Below are 22461 nucleotides of genomic sequence, written 5' to 3' on the forward strand. Positions count from 1 at the left end.
GACACAGGGAGGGAGAGAGCTGCAGCCAGGGGAGCGGCCCGAGAGGCCCGGGGCATAATTAAAGAAAGAGGAGGTGGTCCCGGCCAAACACACCTCCACTCCACCCCGCCGGCCCTCGCTTCCTCTTCCCAATCCCTTGACGCAATATGTTTATTAAACAATAGCGCGGCAGCAAGCCACTGGAGATGAAGGAAAGGGGATGGGGGAGAGTTGGGGTTTTATAGGAGGGGACTCTGTAACTAGTTTGGGATGTTTATAGGCCTGGGACTTTCTCCTGACCCCTCAGTAGCTGAGGGAGGAGAGAAGGGAATAAAAGTGCCTGAGTGTCCAAAGATACTGTCCTAAAATCTAGCTGTCTTGAAATTAGAGCCCATATGAGGATAAAGGGATTCATCAGGCAGGCCCTGGAAAGTTGATCCTCTGAAAGAGTCTAGTACAACTAGTCAAAGCTCCTTTAAATTTCTTGGGCCTCTCTGGCCTTGATCAGAGGAAAGGGAGGTGCACAGCCATCTCTCCTTTCCTCCACTGAACACCAGACCCTTAACACTGCCCATGGGGGAGCCGAACGGGAGAAAGGGTTAAGGGAAGTTCCCTAAGGCGTCAGCAGAGCAGAGCTGTGAGAAGGGGTCCAGAGTTATCTCCCCTTCCACCCAGTGGGGAAGGAGGTGAGTCCGGGAGTTTTCGCCTCTCTTGACCGCTCTTCCCCAGCATTGCCCGCTCCGAAGGATTTCCAAACACGCTGTATTGGGCACCAGCATAGACTGGGAACCTGCGGGGTCAGTCTCCCGCTCACCCGCCGCTTTTCCTCCTGCAGACTCCTGCAAGGAGCTACCAAATAGCCCACTTGATTGGTATCTACTCAGCGGCCCTGCGCCGGGACTCCCCCGGGGCCACCGGCTGGCTTCCTGGCCCATCTCCAACCGTCGCTCCTCCGGCTTCTGCCCTCGCTGCTGTTGCTTCTGGTGGTGTGGACGCTCAGGGAGGGGCGGCCCCTGGACAGACCCGCTTCTCTCCGGTCAGGCTTCAGGCAGGCTGGGGCCGATTTTCTTAGCATTCTCCGACCCTGGGCCCTGGTAAGACAGGCTGTCCCAGTCCTGTCGTTTTAATAAAAGCGGGACCATTCTAATTTGCGGTTGTATCTGTTTGGCCATGCACCCTTCTGCCATGCAGAAGGCTGAGGATCACCTCCACACACGCACAGACACACTCCCGCCCGCTTTTCTTTCCAAATGAAGCCATCTCGTGTCATTACGTGTGAAATACGAGGGCAAAGCGCCATATTTCTTCACATTATGGCGATTTCAAAATGATTTTTTAAAGATCAATGCCGGCGCCCACTCGGCCCCCTCCTTTTCCACCCCAGCTCTCTGAGGGCGACAGCCCAGCAGATCCGGAACCAAACAGCGTGAAGATCTGCTCTTTCCATGGGACCCAAGTGGGAAAACAGAAATTCGATGCAAATTCTTCTAAGTAGCGTTTGGACACTGGGGAAAGTCGAGGGAGCTCCCCAGACTCGCTAGCGAAAAAGCTGGGCACCGGGCGAATGAATCACAGTTATGGAAAAGCACCTGTTCTCCATTTGCCAGACCTATGCCTATGCCGTCTGCTGTTGGCTTTACCTGTAATACAGATATTCTTAAGAAAAAAAGAAAAGAAAAGAAAAGAAAGAAAAAACTCCTCTCCTACTATAAATAATGGTGTTATGAAGCATGGCGGGCTGAGTATATGACTTTCCATAATATATAAATTAGGGCCCCAAAGGACATGAGGTCTGTGGCCAGGGACTTTTTTATTTATGGCAAAGCCACAGTGCACTGGGCTCTTCTTAAGACCCAGGCTGTGCAGACGCTGGGCTCCCGCCCTTCTGGTTGCCATTCTGTCTCTGGCTTTGCCGCTGCCTCTCTTTGTGACAAGAGAGAAGTTGAGAGAGTCACTTAGTTTAGGGAAGAAGTTTGAGGAAGAAGAACATTTAGGCTCATGACCTGTGCCCTACAAGGGTGGGGTGTCCCCACAGACAGGTTTGTGGACTGCAGTCTGTCTGGTGAGTTGCCCCTAACCCCTGGTGGCTCCAGGGTGCTGGGTGAAGAGGGGACTCAGACCTCTTTTCTGAGACCAAAACTTAGCTTTTGCTCACAAACAAGCTGGAGGGTGGGAATAATTCCAAAGTGACAGGTTTTGGAGGTCTTGTCATCTTCTCAGGAGAGGTGACTCTGGAGGAAAGAGAATGAACCAGCACTCAAGCCCTGGAGTCTGCACCCCAGCTCGTCTCCTCCAAGTGGGGATCCAGATACACCAAGCAGTAAGTCCCACTTCAGCCAGGCTTTCTAGAAAGCACTGCTGCTCCAAATTGGAGCTCAATTTCAGCTTAGGCTTCCTCTCAGTCAGCTGAGAGAAAGCTCCTTGTCTGGGTGATCTGAGGGCTTGTGAACCGCCCCCCAAACCTTGTTTTCTCTCCCAGACAATGATACCCACCATGAAGAAGAGAAGCAAATAGGATTGTGGCCCCTGGAGCCCAGCGTCTAGTGCTGCTGAATAGAGGGTTGCTTGAGTGGGGGTCACTTCACCCTGAGAGACCAAACTGCTCCCCACCTCCCCCCAACCCTAAAGAGAAAGAAGGAAAACCCTCTTGAAGCCTCTTGCCATTCCCTGCACCGGAGCTGTGCCTGAACACAGCTGGGGCCAGTAGCTGATAGTTCCGGGAAGGGCAGGCAGGGAAGAGCTGCAGCTTCTGCCCACAGTGGGGCCCAGAGCAGCCAAGAACCACGAAGGAGGCCGAGGTGAGAAGATGAGAGGCCAGCCCTGGCCAGGACCAGCCGGTGAGTGCCTGTGGTTTAAGGGCTGTTTTAGAGGCGCCCTTCACTCTGAGATAGAGAGAAAATCTAGACAGAGGGAAGGAAATAAAAGCAAGGAGAAAAACAAAAAAGAAAAACAGTAAGTGGAAAAGGGGGAAAGTTTTTTAATCAATAAGCTAAGCTGAAATCTATGCATGCGTATTTGAATAGATCTGTTTCCTGTACCTATATTTCAAATCAATATTTCCATATGGGGAACCCAGCGTGCAAATGCGCTGTGCTCTATGCTGTGTACAGAATATACAATAAATAAATCTGCCCAACTATAATACTATATGTGCTTGGGCATTTGTATATAAGATCTAATGGTGCATATGTAGATGTGTGTATGATATGGGTTTGCAATTCTGCTCACATAAAAAGATTTATAACCCCAAAGCTTGTGTGTACATTTTTATAACCATCACACACTTATAGACAGGGCAAAAGCTTGAGTATTTGTGTACCCGAATTGTGGCGATAAGACATTAGCTGATTCAGAAGCTTCACTATATTCAAGCAAAATATCCACAAACGCGTGTGACCTAAGTCTGGTTTCTTTTACAACTCCATTCTGAAATATTTCTCTGAGAGGTGAAGGAAATGCCTCAACTTGGCCCAGAGCGGGTTGTGAAATTTTGTGACTTTTCTGTCTGACCATGACATCCTTTACTGCGTCTCTTACCCAAAAACCACAGGGAGAGTGTACATCCTGTGATGCTTATTTCATGGTTGTGATGGACACGGGGATGAAGGCACAGTTCCTTGTGCACAAGTGTGTCTCACACAAGTGTGAATCTGACCAGTGGTCAGAGATGAGTTGAAATGTGAAAGCTCTCAAGTAACTGTAGAGGTCACACAAAAGCACTGCTGTGTACAATGAAATCAGGAAAGTCCCCATGGCACCTGGAGTTTATTTCTTCTGACCCACGATCAGAGTCCAGCCCCACTGTTGGAAAGAATGAGGTGTGGGAACACTTGTTCCAGGGGGTGAAGTCAAGATTCCCCAGAACCTTCACCCTTTACACACAGCAGCCTCCAAAAGGAGCTGCATCCGATCTGCAAACATGGGTTCAACCCTTAGTGCTTCCACACCCTCCAAGTGGGGATTTTAATTGTAAAGTAACGAAATCTTCTCCCAAACCTCCCTCCAGGTTGTCAGAGGTGAAAAGAAGAACAGACAAAGAGGTCAGTTGCCCAATTACATCCCGGGAATTTCTAACCAGCTACCAGCCACCAGGAATATGGGAGGCCATGGGGTGGCTGACTCTTTGGGAGCGCGTATCCAGGAGGCCAAACGGGGTGGGCGGCAGGCGGGGCGGAAAGGAGTTGAGCAGGTAGAAGGTTATTACGGAATTGCTTCCATAAAACCTGTGGCTGTTGTAAAACTCTCTGCTTTCCAAAGACTTTATTTCCTCCTTTCTCTCTAACATCCCCCTTTTTTCTTTTTACAGCACTGTTCCTGGGAGGGGGTGGCCAAGGGACACTAAGGGATGGAGGACAGTCAGGCTCTGAGTGGCTGGGCAGGTTCCTGAGAGGCTGAGGAAAAGGAAGGTAAGGCAACAAGACGCTCCAGACCTTCTTCACCCAAACCCGAGGACGAGGAGGAAATGTCAGGACAGTGGGCTGCATTTCCTCCCAAGCTGAGGGTGGGTCTCCCAAGGACCTCTTCCACCCTAGCAGGGGCCCCTTATTCAGAGACACCCTTCACCCGCCCTCCAAGTCAGACCCGGCGCCAGAGCCCCATCCGGTCAGGCCTCTTCCCCAGACCCCCTTCCGCCATTCCTCTGCCTCAAGCAGGAGGAAAAAAGTTTGGGAACAAAAGTTAGCTTATGCTTTGGACCGTCCCCCTCCTTCCACCAGCACTTGTAGTCACTCCTTTCCTGGGCAGAGAGCCAGCAGCCTGGAGAAGGCTGGGGTCAAAGAGGGTATCACAGCTTTGCCCCTGCCCCCTCCCCATCTCTTGTCACTCCATCAGTCTGGGCTGAACTGTCCAATAGTCTGGGGTCCCCACTAGCCTGCAAGACAGGCCCCTCTGGGTGGGGGTGGCCCTCCAGACTTGGGATACCCACAGCCCAGCCCAAGGGTCTACAGGGGAACCCTGGCCACTCAGTGCAAAGAGGCCAGCTGAGGGCCAGGGAAAGGAGGACTGTTTTGGACCCACCTCTGTCTCACTAGGGGGAGGGTAGAAAGGACCCTGGGAGCCTAGAGGCTGAGACTGCAAGAGATCCTGATGTTTCCTTTTCAGAATAGGATAGGCTGAGCCCCACTCAAGGACACCTGAAGCCTCTTGTGGAAGTGGAGCCCTGTCCACCCGGCAAAAGGTTACAGAGACCTCAAGGTCATCCTGTGAATCTGTTGAAATCAAGTGCTTGCCAAGTTGGGGAGACTTTCTTTGGGAAGTCTGAATGTAGCCCAAGCAGTTAGCTTGAAGCCCTGACTCAAATCCTTCTGGCTCTGTAGAACAGCCCAGAAAGGTGCCTTTGGAGAGTGGAACACTCTTCAGTGCCCCTTCCCCTCCCAACACACATGTAAACGAATGCATAAGTGGGAAGACACCCTAGGGCAGCCCAGATCTCCTCTCTGGGGAACATTCTTGCTGCTCCTGGATTAGGAACATCATACCTCTTCACGTGTTGCAAGGGTGAGACTAGTTCTGAGTCTGCTTCCCCACCCACCCTCCACTCCTCCAGCTAAGCGAGGAGCAGTAACTGCCGTGAGTCGGGTGGTTTAATGTCGTTGTGTTCAGAAATCCAGGCCCAACAACATGAAACTACCTAATTCACTCAGCAGTTCCAGTTCACGCTCCAGGTCAAGGGCTCACTGGGGACAGGCCCCTGCAGCCATTTTTGTGGGCCCAAAGGGCTGGCCAGCTAACTTCCTTTTTCTCCACCTCTTCCCAAACAGAACACAGCTGCTAGTAAACAACAAGTCCAGAGAACTGGAGGCAGGACTCCAGGCAAAGCCTCTGGAGCTGGTTCTGGCAGCTCAGATTCCAGGAACTTTTGTTCTCTCTCAGGAGCTCTAGTCAGAGGGGAACCTGGGCCCCGCCTGGGCAGGGCCGTGTGGATATACCTGCTTGGTCACTGCCTCTCAGACTCTGTCTCTGAAGCTGGAGGTTTCAGCAGCCAAAAAAATTTCTCTCAACTTCAAACTGTTATCATGGTATGTGTGTGGTCACCATCTGTCTAGCGCCTATCCTCCAGGGTCACCCAGGGTAGTAGCTCTAAGAAGCCGAATCCTCAAGCCCTACATCAGACCCCAACTTTGAAACGGGCACAGACAAGAGAGTGGAGAAAAACTGACAATCGGAGCGGGAGCGGAAGAGCAGAGCATGAGAAAGTCTCAGGAAGACTAGGGCGCAAACAGTAGCCCAGAACTGGAAAGGCAAGGGGGTTGACCTGAGCAGCCTCCAGGAAGTTACCCTGCCCGTCTCCGCAGAGGCAGAGCTGTCCCAGGTAAAACAACCCATTCTGAATTCACAGATGAAACCGGGATACTCGCTCCTTCCTTCTGGACCTTCTCTCCCCGGTCCCCACCGATGTTCCCTGCTGCCACTTCCGTCCCTCCGGACCCCGCGCCCTCACAGGTGCCCGGGCGCACACGCCGCAGCCGGCGGCGGCCGAGCGGGCCGAGCGGCGGACTTACCTGGGCGGCGGCGGCGGCGGCGGGAGCGGCCGTCGGAAGGGGCGGCAGGCGCGGAGCCAGCGGTCCTGTCCCGCCCGGCCGGGCTCCCTCCCGGCCTCGTCCGGGAGGCCAGGGTCCCAGCGGCCACGTGTCAGACGGGGAAGTCCGAGGGGGCGCAGGAGTCTGCGGGGCCGCCCGCTCCCCCTCCCGGGTATAAATCTTGGGGACCGGAAATACAATAAAACTTCACCGTGTTGATGAACTTCAAATGGTTTACATCCCCTCCTATCCTGAAAAGAAAGACGGCCGGGGGCGGGTTAAAGGAAGGGGAAACAAATTTACGAGCCGCGGAAGCACCCGCTCGGCCCCTTTCTTTCGCCGGGCGGCCGATGTCCGCGTGGAGAGAAGCGGTCTGGCCTCGGACTTGGCCCGCGGTCCCCGCCGCCCCGCTCGGCGTTCACGGGGTCTGGAGGCCACCTCCCCCCGGAAAACACACCGAGGCCTCTGCTCGCCTCCCCGCTCCTCGCGAGCAGAGCTAGGCGCCGGGCCTCCTGGTTACGGCTCTGACTGCCAGCCACGGCCTGACCTCGGTTCTTTGCATCTTTCCGCCGAAAGCGGGTTTTTTCCCTTTTTTCTCTCTAGCCGCCAGATCTTTGCCCTGCCCATCCCTGTTTATTGCCTGGAACTTGCTGGAAAGGAGGAGAAGAGAGTCAGAAGGTCTGAGGGGCTGAGTCGGGCAAGGGCACCCAGAGGAGAAACCGAGGGGCCGGTCTTCGCCGGAGTGGCAGTGACGGCCAGCGGCTAATAGTGTCCCAAATCGTCTTCTCTCTGCTTTCCTAAAATACTCAAAATCAAACAAAAATGACCACTACCCAGCCCGCCACTAATCCTCTCCACAGTTCTTTTCTGCCCTGGGCCATTTTTCTGTTTTGTTTTGTTTTTACAAACTTTGTGGAATCCAGATTTGGAAGGGCAGTTCGGCCGTGTTAACCAAAACTGAGAAAAATCCCTTTCACCTTGGGCTCCAGATAACTGGGAGTGAAGTTACTGATTTCTTGCTCACTTTGATGAAGGGGTCTGGTTAGGTGCACTTCAGGGTGGGAGAGCAAAGGAATTCCAGCGTGACTCACTAGTTATTCACAAAACAAAACAAGAGAAAACAACCAAGGATTCGGGTCTGACAGGCTCTGGGGAGGTTTGTGTACAGGACTGAGGGCCGGCTGCAGACGGAGGTGGGGGTCTGGTGCACTGATGCTCACCTTCTCGCACAGACACACAGGTATGACCCTGCATGACTCATGAACTCCACCACCTACCCCTCCAGGAAAAGGCCCCAAAGCATTACTGGGGATTTTTAAAAAATGGATTAAAAGTGGTATGGACAGGAAAAATATGAGGCTGTGGCTTACAGTTTCCAAATTTTCTGAAAGGCCAACTCTGCTTCAGGCAGTCCCACTCTGCTTTAGCTGGCAAGGGGTGGGGAATGCCCTCTGGCCCCTTCCCGTTCACCAAGGAGGAAGAAGCTGGGAGCTCATTAACAGCTGGAAGACAGGAAGTAACTTGTTTCTATCCCAACATCCATATTCCAGGATATGCATGGGGCGCCCCTCCAGCATGCGCCCCATTTCCCTCTTTTCACTCCTCATCTTGCTGTACTTTTTTTTTTTCACTAAACAGTCATTCCTTCTATCAGGATTTGCCTCTGAGAGTTATTAGTGACAGAAGAAGAGCAGACCAGAGGGGCGGCAGTTTCCACAGCATTCTAGAGTGCCGTTGCCCACCCCTGCCCTCCTAGGCTGTGGGGTGAGGGCGGGCAGAGACGGGTCAGTGTGCTGGCTTCCTGCCCATTGCTGACCTCAGTCTCTGGAATCTGGAAAAACGGAAGAGACTACAGCCTTAGAATGACATACCTGAGCACACACTAATTTTGCACACACTTTTCGGGGGGCTTTCTGGTTTCCCTTTACCCCATCCCAGGAACCCAGGCCGTGGATTTCAGTTTAAAAATTAAACTCTGCATGGGGCCTCCAGCACCTGAAACCATAGATGCTGGGTAGCCTTTTTCATCCCGAGGTCACCTGGCCCCAGAGTCAACTTTCAAATGCTCACCACAGATACCCAGCAACAGGGGAGCTGGTGCCAACAAGCAACCTCCTGAAAGTCTCTCATACACTAGTTGATGGTATGAGTGAGTAAAGGCCACTTAGGCAATGTTTCCTTTCACCCTCAACAGTTTTTCCAAAAGCACGTCCAGTTCCAAGTTATTCTGAAAATTGAAAATGTAGATGATCAAGCTGTTAGATTTGGGGGAGGCTTTTCCCTACTGCAGTCCCTCCTGGAAGACAAAGCAGAGTTCTAGCATAATTGGTGCAGAATGGACAATTTGGATGGCGAGATAAGACAGTGAAGACGAGATGCCCAACACCGGATCCTCAAAGGAACAGAAATTGCGACACCACCGCCCCCTCCCATTTAGTGAGCATTACAAGAATAAATATTTTTGGGCCTTCCAGGTCCGCGTCCCTTCCTAGGGTTCATTAAGCGGGGGCTGTCTCAGACAAGTCAAAGGTGCCAGAGGCCGTGCTCCTGAAACCCGAGCTGAATTCGCTCCCTGCCCACCCCAATTTGTGGGTCGGCTGCGGAAGCAGCTCTGAGGTCGCTGGCGGATGGGGCTGTGGCCGCCGCCGACCTCTAGGCGGCGGCCTGGTGCTGAGTCCGCGCTGAAGAAGATCCTCCTCCCGCAGCTTTGTGTCCTTCGCCGGGTGAAGGGGCCTGCAGACGGACTGGGCTTGGCCTGGAGCTGGCCGCCGGCGTGTCGCCTTTGGCGCCCTCTGCCAAGCAAAAGAAACACGATTAAACGAGTGAGGGCTGGGAAAGGAATCCACAGCTAATCATGGCTCCATCTGCTCCCAACCCCCTACCCCATCCCCGACTCTAGGGAGCCTTCCACAGCCCAAATCTCCTTTGATCTCTCCGGAAGCCGGTTCAGGGGCAGCGCCAGAAGCTTTAACCCGCTCCCATAACTTGCAAAAGAAGTCACTGAGTCCCGAAGAAATTAAGTGGTTAACCCCAAATCAGAGCAGCTATTTAGAATGGCGAAGGAGGGTTGGAGGACATGTCCTCTACTCCAAATGTAACGTTTTTATTCCAAACTATGATGGCCCCAGCAAAAATGTCTTTCTTGTAAGCAAAGTTCATCTCCAGAATAACAGACTTTGGAAGTTGTCTATATTGGAAGTTTGGTATTTCCTGGATTTAAGATTTGGGGGGACACATAGGGAATTGGAGACAGACATAGGAATGACTCAGCTAGCATCAGGAGCCAAGACAGGTCCTGCCCCTTCTCTTCCAGGACTGGTCAGCTCAAAGCTGCTGTCACCTCCCTAGCTGTGTCTGATCATGGGCAAGTGCTTTAGGCTTTCGAAGGCCTGGATGAAAATGACCTACTAGACAGGGATATTGTTTCACGTTGTAAAAGAGACCCCATGATTAAGAGAAGATGCTTGATATAAGACTGTCCCATAAACCCCAAAGAGAGGGGCTTTTAGAGTAGGCAGTTGGGCCACTCTCCTTGGCTTGAATGGGACCAGTTATAGGGGGTAAGGGAAAAGAGGGGCTTCCCTCATAGCTCAGTTGGTAAAGAGTCTGCCTGCAATGCAGGAAACCCTGGTTCGATTCCTGGGCCAGGAAGATTTGCTGGAGAAGGGATAGGCTACCCACTTCAGTATTCTTGGGCTTCTCTTGTGGCTCAGCTGGTAAAGAATCTGCCTGCAATGCAGGAGACCTGGGTTTGATCCCTGGGTTGGGAAGATCCTTTGGAGAAGGGAAAGGCTATCCATTCCAGTACTCTGGCCTGGAGAATTCCATAGAGTGTATAGTCCATGGGGTCACAAAGAGTCTGACCGACTGAGCGACTTTCACTTACGCTTAGGGGAAAAGAGGCCTGTTCAGGACCCAGTCCCTCTGAGCCTGAGTTCAGAGACATCCAGAAACCCGAGAAGAGGAGGTTGGGAGGAACTGGGGTTGCTCTCTCCCAAAGCAGAGATATCATTTGATACTGCAGAACCCTCTAAGAGAAGATTCTCCAAAGTTAGTCTTCGGACAGAATTCCCAGAGACTCCCCTGTGGGAAAGGGAGGGAAGAAGAGAGGCGAGGTGGCCATTGGGGCCACAGCAGCAAAGGGCACGTGCTACCGTGGAGGAAACTGCAGGATGCAGTGCCTGCCCAGGTCTGGGCCTCAGGGGACACTGTTCTCCCAGACAGGCAGGGGTTCTTGCGGACGCCTAATTACTGAGCACACATCTGGAGCAGCTGCGCCCCACTCAGCCTCGGGCACATTATTCTGCTCCAAATTCTATTTTCATTCCTGAGGCTGAGTCATAAAAGACTCTAGAGGCAGGATAAAGTCGGGTCTGTGTGTGTCAGCATTCCTGTGTGTGTGTGTGTGTGAGTCTGTGCGGGTAGCGTCTGCGAATCTCACTGTGATTGCCCAATCGATTTGCAAAAGTTGGGGGGGAATGGAGCAACATCAGGCGAATTCAACTGCGAACATACTGTGGGCCTCATTATCCGCCCATTTCAAGGGGAAGCATTTGGGGCTCGGAATTAGCCAGTTAATTGCAGCACTTCTTTGTTCATTTTAGGGCAGGAGGAACTGCATTCTATGAAAATATTCCAAGTTTCAAAAACTTTTAAGATCTTTTCATTGTCATTGTTCTTTATTTCCATCCTCATTATGCCACTTGAGCATTCAGATCTGCCAGTATCACATCAACATTATTTTACACACACACACACACACACACACACACACACATGCTTCATGCCTGGAAAAGTAACTCAGTTTCTTTGCATCAGCAAAATCTGCAAGTCTTAACTCTTTGGATTGTTGTAAGGTTTAATTAATGGATAACATGTCTAGGATTTAGCACAATGCCTAATGAACAAAGAGTAAAGAGGAACTGTTAATAACAGAAGGAGCAGAAAAGAGGTGGAGGAGAGAGGAACCGGAGAAAGAGGAGAAAGTCTGCTTTGTTCTCAGAGAACCAGTCTAGATTGGAGGGTGTGCGTCTCAGCCTGTATATGTATAATGTATTCTTTTGACTTACAGCTATGTCCATAAAAGTGAGGCCCCTTGAACCACTTGGCCTGTAACTACCTCTTCAATAAGGAACAGAGAATTGGGGCAATTATCTGGCTCATTTCAGGTTCAAACTCTCTTTAGCCTGAAGTATCTGGATCTGGTGGGGGAAAGGTCTGGGGAGTGGTGGCATATTCTTTTTTTTTTTTTTTTGGCATATTCTAATCTGACTTCTCAATGAGCCTTTTCCCATTGCTGCAGTGAGCAAGAGCCTGCCCTAGAGAACGGGTAGAAAAGAAACAGAGGCCCCAGAAAGCTGAAATTAAAACAGAACATCTGAGAAATGCTTGAGAAAAACCAGGTCTTGCTTGTTTCCTGGGCAGCTATGAGGCCTTGGAGCTCCCTGATGAACCAGCCTCAGAGGCTCCCCAGACAAGCCACAGACATTTGCCTGGTGGGAACTTTCAGTCCATGTTCAACAAACATTTCCTGAGTGCCCACTGTGTGCCCAGCGCTGGCTGAGCTCTGGGGCTCCAGTGGGAGTTGCCCCCCACCAGTTAGCCTTGCTGATTGGCAGCCATCCAGAAGTCTCTGCTCCCAGAAACTAGTCCAGAGGCCTGGGAAGGGGGATAACCCTGCTGGGCAAGAACTTCTGGCCAATGACAGCATTGCCTTTTCAGAGCCAAAGTCCCCATGCAGGGGAGGAGCCAGATGGTCTGGGCATCCCCCTCCCATTGTCTGTCAGAAAGAGGCCAACTCCACGGTGGGGATGGCCTTGTGGGGGGAGGGGTGGGGCAGAGGGGCATGAAGAGGGGAGGAGAGATGACTACAGGCTCCTGACCCTCAGTCGGAAGTTTTTAAGAACACCAATTAGCTTTTTTAATTAGTAAAGGAGAGAACAAACAGGCATATATTTCTTCTGCTCTGATTAAAAGCATTTAGGTCAGGTGTTCACAGCCAGAATTATTCAGTTTAAGTTGTCCCAAGCAGAAAATGGTTTATTTTTTCTTTTATTTTCAGGCAGGGGTCTGAATACTATTAGCCAACCAGTGGCTTCTTGTTCCAGCCCAGAACTGCTTTGGCTGGTAGGTGGTGGTTGTGCCCCTCAGAGAGGGGCAACCAGGAGTGGGTTGGGAATCTGTCCTGCCCCCAGTCACATTTGCTTGAAATGTGTAGGCAGTTGAGGGGTGGAATGTGTGTGTAGCGGGAGGGTGCAATAAAGTCAATAATTTCCAGTTGCCTTAATTTGTCTGAACATCATCCAAGAAGAAGGAAGTTTCTTCACCTCCCAGACCCCAAAGAAACCTGATTTTTCTTCTGGGAGGTATGGTTTGGTCAAATGAAAGGAGTGAAGAGAAGGCCAGGAAGCTTTTACTATTAGTAGACTGGAGAGAAAGAATAAAGTCTAAAGAAGTCTCAAACATCGAGTGAGTTTAGATGAAACTAGGAGGTCTCTGAGGCTTGTCAGGGACCACCTGCTGCTTGGCTCCTACTAAGGGTTACAAAAGTATTTGGGAGCAAATGTCTTCCCCTTTTAGCTCAGTGTCTAGTATCCACCACCGCCTCCTCTCCACTCCCCACTAGCCCCGGCCTTCTCGGTCTTCTAACCTTGGCTGTCTCTAGCCCCACAAAGAGTTGGGATATCCAACAAAACTGAATAGGTAGATCAGTAAGGGACACAAAAGAACATTTGCTGGGCTCACAGACAGCATTATCTAGGGGGTTGTCGTCAAACAGCCTTCCCTTCCCAGGAGTTCCAGCATGTTTCTTATTTCCTGGGAGGCTGCTCAAGCCTGGTATCTCTCAAGCAGTTGGTCCCACTCTTGGGGGGGTCCAAGATCTGCTTTGCCCCAGCACCCCACCAAAGTTTCTCCACACTTTCTCAAGCATACAGATCCAGCGAGGGAAGAAAGACCAGCTATACTGGGAACCCAGACCCCGCCAGTAGTGGTGGGGAGAGAAGCACTGCGGCATCGGTGTTCTTAATGGTGAAGGCTGGCCTGGCAGCCACAGCGGGAAGTGAAGATCTGAGTTAGCTGACCGTATTTGGTCTCAGTATTTTCCAGACACTAGCTTCTTTAACTGATCTAAATAGGAGTTCATAACCTGGGGTCCAAAGGGTCTGAAACCCTCTGAAATTGTGGGGTTTGGTGAGTACCGTGTTGGTTCGTTTTTTCCCTGTGGGGACAAGGAAAGCAACAGCTTTTTTTTTTTTTTTTAATTAGATTTTAAAGTATGGGCAACTAATTCCCAAAATGCTAGGAACTTTTTATTCACTTGTGCTTGTGCTAAATCGCTCAGTCATGTCCAACTCTTCTTGATCCACTGGACTTTAGCCCACCGGGCTCCTCTGTCCATGGGATTTTTCAGGCAAGAGTACTGGAGTGGCTTGCCATTTCCTTCACTATTCACATACAAGTACCACACATAGGATGCTGAAGGAGGCAGTGAAATAGACTTGAGTATCTGACAAAATAAATTAAAGGAGCCGACAAACAATTGTGTGTACCAAGGTCACATGGATAGCCTTCCACAAGAGGTACCTGTTCACAGGGGTTGAGAACCCCAGGACTGAGACAGGCAGCCCACAACACCCAGTCCCCACCTCTTGTGTGCTCCCTTGCCCACGTAGAAGGATGTGCAAGGTCTGTGTGTCTATAATAAAAATGAAATGGAGCTGTACTCCTCTGGAGCCTGGATCTTCAACCATTTGCTGCCTTGTCCATACCGAAAGAGAGCAGAAAGTTTCAGGATCTGTTTTCCCTTCACAAACGCCCTCCTCTTGGAGGGATGGGGTCCGGGAGGGGAATATTGCCGGATCTCCAGCTCCCTCAGCTTCAGCCAGGCCTATAGTGCCCCGTCTGAGCCCGCCAGCGGCTAGCCGGGGCCACTCGCCATGACCTTAAAGTTCTCTTGGTGCAGGCTGGACGCGGAGAAGGGCGCGAGATTCAGCAGGACAGGTAGACAGAAGCAGACACAAAGAAAGGGGCCTCGTCTCCTGTATTGCAGGCGGATTTCTTACTGTCTGAGCCATCAGGGAAGGGCCAGAGAGAAGATGGAGACTCACAAAGAGTGAAGTGAAGCAGACGGGCAGGAAAGCGGGAGCTGGAGCACGACGCGCAGGTGGAGAGGCCGAAACCCGCGTGCTGAGAAGGACCCAGAGGGGCCTCGGAGGCGGCCGGGCGCGTCTTCCTCCCATCTTTACAGGGAGGTTAATGAGCGGCCCCTCGTTCTAAACCGCCTCTTACAACTCCTAGATCTCCTTAAGGCTCTGATTAATTAATCAGCCGACTCGAGAGGAGAGAGGTGCCCCTCCGCTGGGACCCGGCAGGTTTCGCCAGTTCGTTTATTAGTTGTGGTGAGGAAGGGCAGGGGAGGGGAAATCCCGGGCCAGGAAGTGGGGGCAAGTAGCACGGGCGGCCGGGAGGGAGCAAATGGACTGTTCCTGAGGGGCGGCTGAGCGCGGGGACCCAGAGATTAGGACCCACGCCCCCTTGGAGCAGGAGAGCGAGAACACCCCTCTCCCTCGGAAAGGGCGCCCCGCCCCAGCCTCCAGGGCGAGTCGCTCCCTGAGATGGAGGCTGGACGGAGCCCCCATCCCACCGCGTCTCCTCTCCTTAGACCGCGGAGGTTGTGCACCTACAGGCCCTTGGCGTTGCGGCGTCCCGGGGAAGAGGGGGTCACCTTGTAATTGCGACCTCCCTTCGCTCCGAAAATGCTATTTCCGGACGCTTCTGCCGGGTTTGAAAGCCTCATTTCTAATCCTTCAGCCAGGCTCCCGCCTCCAGAGGGCCGAGGCTCGGTGCTAGACCCTCCCAGGATTCCAGATCCCACCCCAGCGGCGCCAACCTGCGGATGGGCGGTCGGCGATGCGGCTGGAGGCGCGCGGAATCCCGAGGTGCCCCTGACCCTCCTCCGGACGCCAACTCTGCGGCTCCGGCTCGGCCGCCTCCCGGCCTGGCGACCTTCCTGCCCTCCTGCCCACAACCAGGCCAGCGCCCGGCACTGAGAGCTCCACCCCGCGCGCAGCCGGGAGGCGAAAGTGCTGATCCCCAGCCGAGCACCGCGGGATGCGCGCCGTCGGGGGCCGCCGCGCTGGCCCAGCGCCAGGGAGCCTAGATAGGACTTGGTGTGTTCCGCACAATCCCAAATACGTCCGGAGTCGGGATCTAGGTGCGTAACGGAGGCAAATCCTTCCGCCACGACTTCTCCAGCCACCCCAGTCCCCAGGAGACGTGGTCCCACTGCAGTGAGCACTCTCTCCCTGGAGCCGCGGCAACTTGTGGAGCCTCATTCCCCCTGGTTCACATCAGAGCTCAGGATCCCGGCTCACCGGGGCCAAGGAGCTAACGGACTGATGAAGAGGTAAGAGGTTTAACAAGTAGAAATTTGGACCCTCTTCCTTTTTATTGTTTGAAAGGACAGGGTCCCTGGATATTGACCCCTCGCTCCAGAAGAGTTTCGGGCATTCTGACCAGTCCTTTCGAGTCCAATGGGGCGGGGGCTTCCGCCATAGATTAAGGAGGAACTTTCCGGGATGGTAGAGGCTCAGGAGTTCATGGTTATTTTTCTCATTATTGTTACTCATTATTATCCAGTTAATTTGGGATTAAGCCCTCACCTCCACTCCTGCCGAGACAGCCTTGCACAGTAGCCCGGAATGAAAAGGGGGTGACTCAGAGCCGCCCCAAGATGGGATGGGGTGGGGGCGCTTTGGCCTTAATTACCCCTGCAAGGTAGAGGCTGTTTTCCTATAACTAGGGCTGAGGTGGGGACAGAAGGAGAAAGAATGGAGAGTGGGCTGAGGGCAGCCACTTTGGCATCTTCCTAAGAAAGCCCCACTGCTCTTCGTCCTACTCCTTACAGACAGCGGTGAGAGAGGAGCACTAACCTGGGTACTTTGACAGGAGGTGGATGGACCTGGTAAGCACCCAGTTATCATCTAAATAGAAAAAAGTGAAGACCTAACTGACCATATTTGGTCTCAGAATTTTCCAGATACTAAGTTCTCTGATGACTCCAAACAGGAGTTGTTAACCTGATGGTCAAGGACTCTGAAATCCCCTGAAATTGTGGGATTTCATGGCTCTGCAAGAAAGCCTTCATCATCTCCTGAGAAGCCCTGGGAGGAGAAGCAGCAGCTGGGGGTGGTACGGGGAAAGGAGGCCAGAGGCCCCACCTGCCGTCTAGTGTCCTAGACAATGAGCTCTGGACACCCGTCCACATATTGCCAAAACGGAGCGTGTAAATTTGCCAGTCAGCCATGGCGGCAGATTTTCTTCACTGCTTTCAGGACAGGTCGGGCTGCCTAAGCAGATTACAAATCTGGATGTTTTCCTTTCAGTTATTCTTGATTTGGGAGCTCTGGAGCCCTTAGGGCAGTAAAGCAGGAGAAGAACCTGTCCCCTGATCTCACCTCCACCTGGTAAACAGTCCAGCATCCCCTGCCGGCTGGGTCAGGGGTCAAACCTGCCCCACCAAGTCTCTGTCTGTGTCAGGCTTGGCCCCTCAACCCTGTCAGCTCTGAGGGCTCATTTCTCTGTGAGCCCAGGTCTGCTCCCTCCACACCTGGCCACCTGAATAACTACAGCAATTTTTCTTCTTCTTCCTATTTTTTGAAAACTGCAGAAGCCCCAAATCCTTAGCTCCTCTTAAGGAAGATGGTGCTTTTGGATCTTGGGATGAGGGGCATTGAGGAATCAAATTAACCTCTAAAGCATTGCAGGGCTGGGTCTCCTATGAGGACTCGGTGCTTCAGATCAGTTCTGGGTGCTGCCTGGATGGGTCAAATAGTCCCTCTGAGTTCAGAAAACCTATGGATTCCTCTGTCTTTCTATGTTTGAGAAGAAAAAGACAAAACCCAAGAGTAAGAGAGTGATGAGGGAGGAGAAAATGAGGGAGAGATTCCAACAGATTAAAACAATCAACTTCTCTTTCTAATCCCACAGCATCAGAAGTCTGATGCTTGTTTTAATCAGGCCAGAAAGAGAAGCTGGAGGCAGGGTGGATGAGAGACTTAAGTTCTCAGCTGACTGAGCCGTGGGGTCAGTGCCTCTGAGGCAGTGAGAAGGCAGAACCATCCTCTGGGGATGGTACCGGTAGGGGTCTGGGTCTCCTCAACTGCAGTGTGGAGGAGTGTGGGGCTCTTAAGGGTCTCCAAGGTCTCCTGTGGTGCCTTGCCTGGGGTCTAGTAAAGGCTTTCCTTGCATTTCCTCTGGGGCACACTGCTTGTTTGTGGGGTATGTGTGTATAGAGGTAGTGGCTCTAAACCCTGGCAGATGGCTAAGAGCAACTGCCTCCCTGGGAGCCCAGGGCGATATGATTGATAGTAGAAAGAGGCTTCATTTTTCTAGGCTGGGGGAGTGAGGAGGGCTCTCTGGACTTGGAGCCAAGTGCTCCAGAGTCTAGGGAAATGGAGGAGCTGCAGCTCCAAAGGGGGATTTAGAGGACAGGTCTTATCAGGAAAAGCCCTGAACTCCCTACTGACTATAGTGTTATAAAGGAGTTTCCACCAAAGTCCCTTCCTCCAAGAATCTGGACTTTCTCTAAGGGAACAACTCCTCACCATTATGGGTCTTTGTGCTTCTATTAACACTAGAAAGTACGATTCTGTGTCATATGTTTCCACATTTAACATACATGGAATATGAGAAATACTGTGTACCATTCTTTTTTTAAGGGGAATGTATATAGGTGAAAATATTAATTTCCTGTCTGCTACCTTTATTGCTGAGCACAGTTGGGAAAACATTATTTCCTGTCTCTTTTGCATGTTTTCATGAATCCTCTATCCTCAACCTTTACAGGACAGCTTAAGACTCTGAGAGGCACAGCTGCCCTGACCCAGGATTGCTCTCTGACTCCTAAGAGTTACCAATTCCTAGAAGACCTTGAAATACCCACCATGCAGCCCCTTTATGCCTGCTTCTCTCTACATGCCTTTTTCAGAGGCCAGTAATTTTGTATTGGCCCAGTCCACACAGATTGAGATACCTTCTCTGACTTCTGCCCCCTCCCATAAACAACAAGCCCCTGGACAAAAATACACACGCATCATTTTGTGAGTGTGAATTTCTAGTAAGATGGCGGCGCCTGGCATCCCTTCAGATTCAGATACAGGCTCTCCCAGGCAGAAGGCCCTGGGAGCCTCCGCACAGTCCGGAGGGCAACGAAATCTTGGTCCCCTCCCTACGTGGAAAGAGAGTCTGAAGCAAGACTCTCCCCAAACATTCTCCCTTCATCCCTTATAGGGGGCTGCTGGAGTGAGAGCTGAGTGTGCATCTTGGGGGCCTGGAGGCTCCCATCCGAAAGCAGAGTTTCAGGCCAATTTCTAATTTCTGTGGAGAAAGAATAACCACTGTCCCTTTCCAAGCGACCCCCACCCACAAGACCGGTGGGGGCTGCGGGTCCCTGACTCTGTCTCTCTCCTCTTGGTATCCGGGACTCTGAACCGGGAGACCCCGCGGAGAGGGCCCAAGGCTGCCCTCAGCACCCGGCAGCGGGAGACAGCGGCGCGCGGGAAGGATGGGAGGCGATTCTCTGCCCTCTTACACACACCTTCGCCTGGAGAGCGAGTCCGGTGGAAGCCAGCGGGGGTTGGGGAGCAGGCGTTGTGGGTACGCCCCAGACCCCACCCGGGAGGCTGGATCGGCCCAGAACTCAAGGTGAGCTGGTGCCCCGGTAATCGACCCCCGCCGCGGCCTCTCGGCGCTCGAAGTGCGGCCGGGGTTGGGGGTGCTGCCCATCCCCAGAGAGCTCTTTGCGCCGCCGCTCGGAGCTGCGTGGTCCCGGCCCCCGGCGGCCGGTGGGAGGCGGGGAGTGTCTACCTACCTCTCCGGACCGCGCTGTCCTCCGCGAGTTTTCCAGGACTGCAGGAACCCGGGACGTGGGCACGACCGAGCCTGGGGACGGAGGTGACGGTGCCGGGGCCTGGGGTGAGGCTGCTGCCGGTCGCCGCCCCGTTCCCCGCCCTGGGAGGCCGCTGGGAGCAGAGTCTAGGTCTGGGGCGGCGGCGCCGACGGCGCGGGGGCGCGAAGGGACCCGTGCGCCCTGGTTCCCCTGGCGCCAGCGAGCGTTGGGGGTGGGGGGCGAGGACGGGGCCGGAGCGGCGGGTCCGCGCGGGTGCCACCTTCCTCCGCGTCCGCCCTGGCCGTGTTCCCGCCGGTCTCACCTGCCCCTCCCTGGGGCGCCGTCGGATCGCAGCGCGGCGGTTCCCAGAATGGGCCTTGCCTGCTTCTGGAAGGGCAGGGCCGCAGAGGAAAGGCGCCGAGATGGCCGGCAGAGAAAAGAGGGTGTGAGAGTGTGTATGCGTGAGTGTGTGTGTGTGTGTGTGTGTGTGTGTGTGTGTGTGTGGAGAGAGATAGAGAGGGAGGCAAAGGCGAGGTGGGGGTGGGGTGGGGAGCGTATTACAGACTATAGGGAAGAGAATTCGAGGAAAGCTTCCCAGAAAAGCGGTCAGATGCAGAAATAGACAAAAGAAGTGGGAGAAAGCAGAGTCGGGGGGACAGAAAGGAGCCCCGGGCTTCTGAAGTGAGCGACAAGTTGTCTTCAGGAGTTGGGAATGTGAGCGGGAGGGGCGAGGCCGGAGGAGTCTGAGAAGAGGAGGGGGCTCCCTGACCTCGGCAGGAGGCGACAGACACAGGCGGAGGACCCCTCCTCCGACCCCACCCCCACCTCACCCAGTCCCTCGCCAGGTTGCAGCCCTTCTCTCGCTGGTGAGGCACCCGGGGCGACTTCCCGCGCTCCCCTCCTGCGGCGTCGCCGGCCTGGGGCTCAGACCGCCTGGGGGTCTGCACCAGACTGAGTGCTGCCCTTCTACCTGCCTTCTTTCTTCAGTTCCCTGGGCCTTAAATGGGACCTTCCCCCATTGAATGAACAGGACAGGTGAGGCCAGAGGAAACGACCTTGGCCAAGGTCAAAGAAAGAGCTCCTAAGTTTCACTTTGCATACCAGCCCTTAGGACTCCTTTGTGTTTAGTTCTTTCGGGTTGCTGAAGCGCCTTCCTGAAACCACAGGCGCTTTTTATTTTTCTATCAGACCCCAATAGAGGTTTCAACTTAACCTATTATCTGTGAAAACTGACACAATTTGAGTTCTAACCTTCCTAACTCCCAATTGGTTGGTCTCCAGGAACTGCCCTGTTTGCCAGGCCTCAGACTAAGCCTTCCTCCACAGCCAGCATGAGGCTGGTTAGTTAGTTAGTGTTAGTCGCTCAGTCATGTCTGACTCTGCGACCCCACGGACTGTAGCCTGCCAGCCTTCTCTGTCTGTGAAATTCTCCAGGCAAAAATACTGGAATGGCTTGCCATTCCCTTCTCCAGGGGATCTTCCCAATCCAGGGATTGAACCCTGGTCTCCTGCATTACAAGCAGATTCTTTACCCTCTGAACCACCAGGGAAGCATGAGGCTGGGGAACCAGTCAGAATCCAGCCTGTTCTGCAGATGGTTGGTGGCGGGGGGCGGGTATGATGTGTCTCAGATCTGAGTTCTAGGCCTGGCCTCTGCCACTAACTTAAGCCCTGGCCACCCACCCCACTTTTTATTAAGTTTGTTTCCCTGTAAAATGGGGGAGCAGGCGAGAGGAATTGTTTTGCCTCTGCCTTTCCACTGGTTCACAGGTTCTGGTTAGCTTACACTGAAAAGGCATGCAAATGATGATTTTATTCTGAAGCCACTTAAATATGCATATAGAAATGACAACATTTAAGTTTGCTTAGTGAATGAGTTTATTTTTCTGTACTTTTATTGATAATGCAGCAAAATTGCTAATGTTAAGTGTGTGGCTCCATGTATTTTTGGGTATGTATGCATGTAACTAAATCAAGATATTTTCAACCTTCCCTTATAACATTGTAGTCAATAACCCTCAGAAGGAACCATAATTCCATCTTCTATCACCTTAGATAAGTTTTGTCTGTCCTTGAACTTCATATATATGAAGTCATGATATGTAATTTTTCATGTTTGGCTTCATCTGCTTAATATTATGTGTGTGAGATTTATCCATGTCACTGTGTTACAGTAGCTCATTCTTTTTTTATTGCCTTATTCCACTTAATGCCATATTCCATTGTTTGAATATATACCAATATATTTATTTATTCTTTTCTTTGTGGACATTTCAGTTGTTTCCAGTACTATAAAAAAGCCACTACGAATATGAGCATTTGTGTCCATGTTTTTTTTGATGGACACTTACAGTTAAGAGACTCAGGAGTGGAAATGCTGGGTCATAGGGAAGGGGTATGTTTATCTGCGATAGAAACTGACAGTTTTCCAAAGTGGTTAACTAATGTATATACCCACCAGCAATGTATGAGAGATCCATATCCCTTCCAATACTTGGCATTATCTGTATTGTTCGTTTTAGTTATTATGGGGATATATAATGATGTTGCGATGTATGTATGTGTGTGCATGCATTTTTAAAAAGTGGTAAAATAAATAACTTTTATAAAATTTATAACATAAAATATCCACTGATCAACAGCTCCCCTTCCACCATCCTACTTTCTGTTTCTATGAGTTTGAGTTCTTTAGATAGCTCACGTACGTAGAGTCATACATAGTCATACATACAGTATTTGTTTTATGACTGCCTCATTTAATATCTTCAGGGTTCATCTGTGTTGTGACATGTGACAGGATTTCCTTAGTTTTTAAAGCTGAGTAATATCCCATTGTATGTAGATACCACATTTTCTTTACTCATTCATCTGTTGATGGACATCTGGGTTTCTTTTATCTTTCCACTATTGCAATTAATGCTGCCATGAACATGTGTGCAAATCCCTCTTTAAGATCCTACTTTTCAATTCTCTTGTGTATATACTCAGAAATGGGATTGCTGGATAGTTCTATTTATAATTTTTTGAGGAACTTCTATACTGTTTTCCATAGGGGCTGCACCATTTTTACATTCC

At 51.9% G+C, this 22461-nt stretch overlaps 2 long non-coding RNA genes across 2 annotated transcripts; one reads left to right on the forward strand and one right to left on the reverse strand.

Moving 5' to 3' along the window:
* Nucleotides 1-6948: 6948 nt before the first annotated feature.
* Nucleotides 6949-19871, reverse strand: LOC147351804 (uncharacterized). The gene is made up of 2 exons (XR_015146894.1): nucleotides 19369-19871; nucleotides 6949-9289 (listed from the first exon to the last, which is right to left on the reverse strand). It is a non-coding gene; the product is annotated as an uncharacterized LOC147351804 (long non-coding RNA).
* Nucleotides 15373-18570, forward strand: LOC147351805 (uncharacterized). The gene is made up of 3 exons (XR_015146895.1): nucleotides 15373-15903; nucleotides 16405-16461; nucleotides 18345-18570. It is a non-coding gene; the product is annotated as an uncharacterized LOC147351805 (long non-coding RNA).
* Nucleotides 19872-22461: the final 2590 nt, after the last annotated feature.

The sequence above is a fragment of the Bos grunniens genome, chromosome 19, assembly GCF_055505025.1.
Source record: "Bos grunniens cultivar Pamir isolate PY7600 chromosome 19, Bosgru_T2T1.0, whole genome shotgun sequence".
Taxonomy (NCBI): Eukaryota; Metazoa; Chordata; class Mammalia; order Artiodactyla; family Bovidae; genus Bos; species Bos grunniens.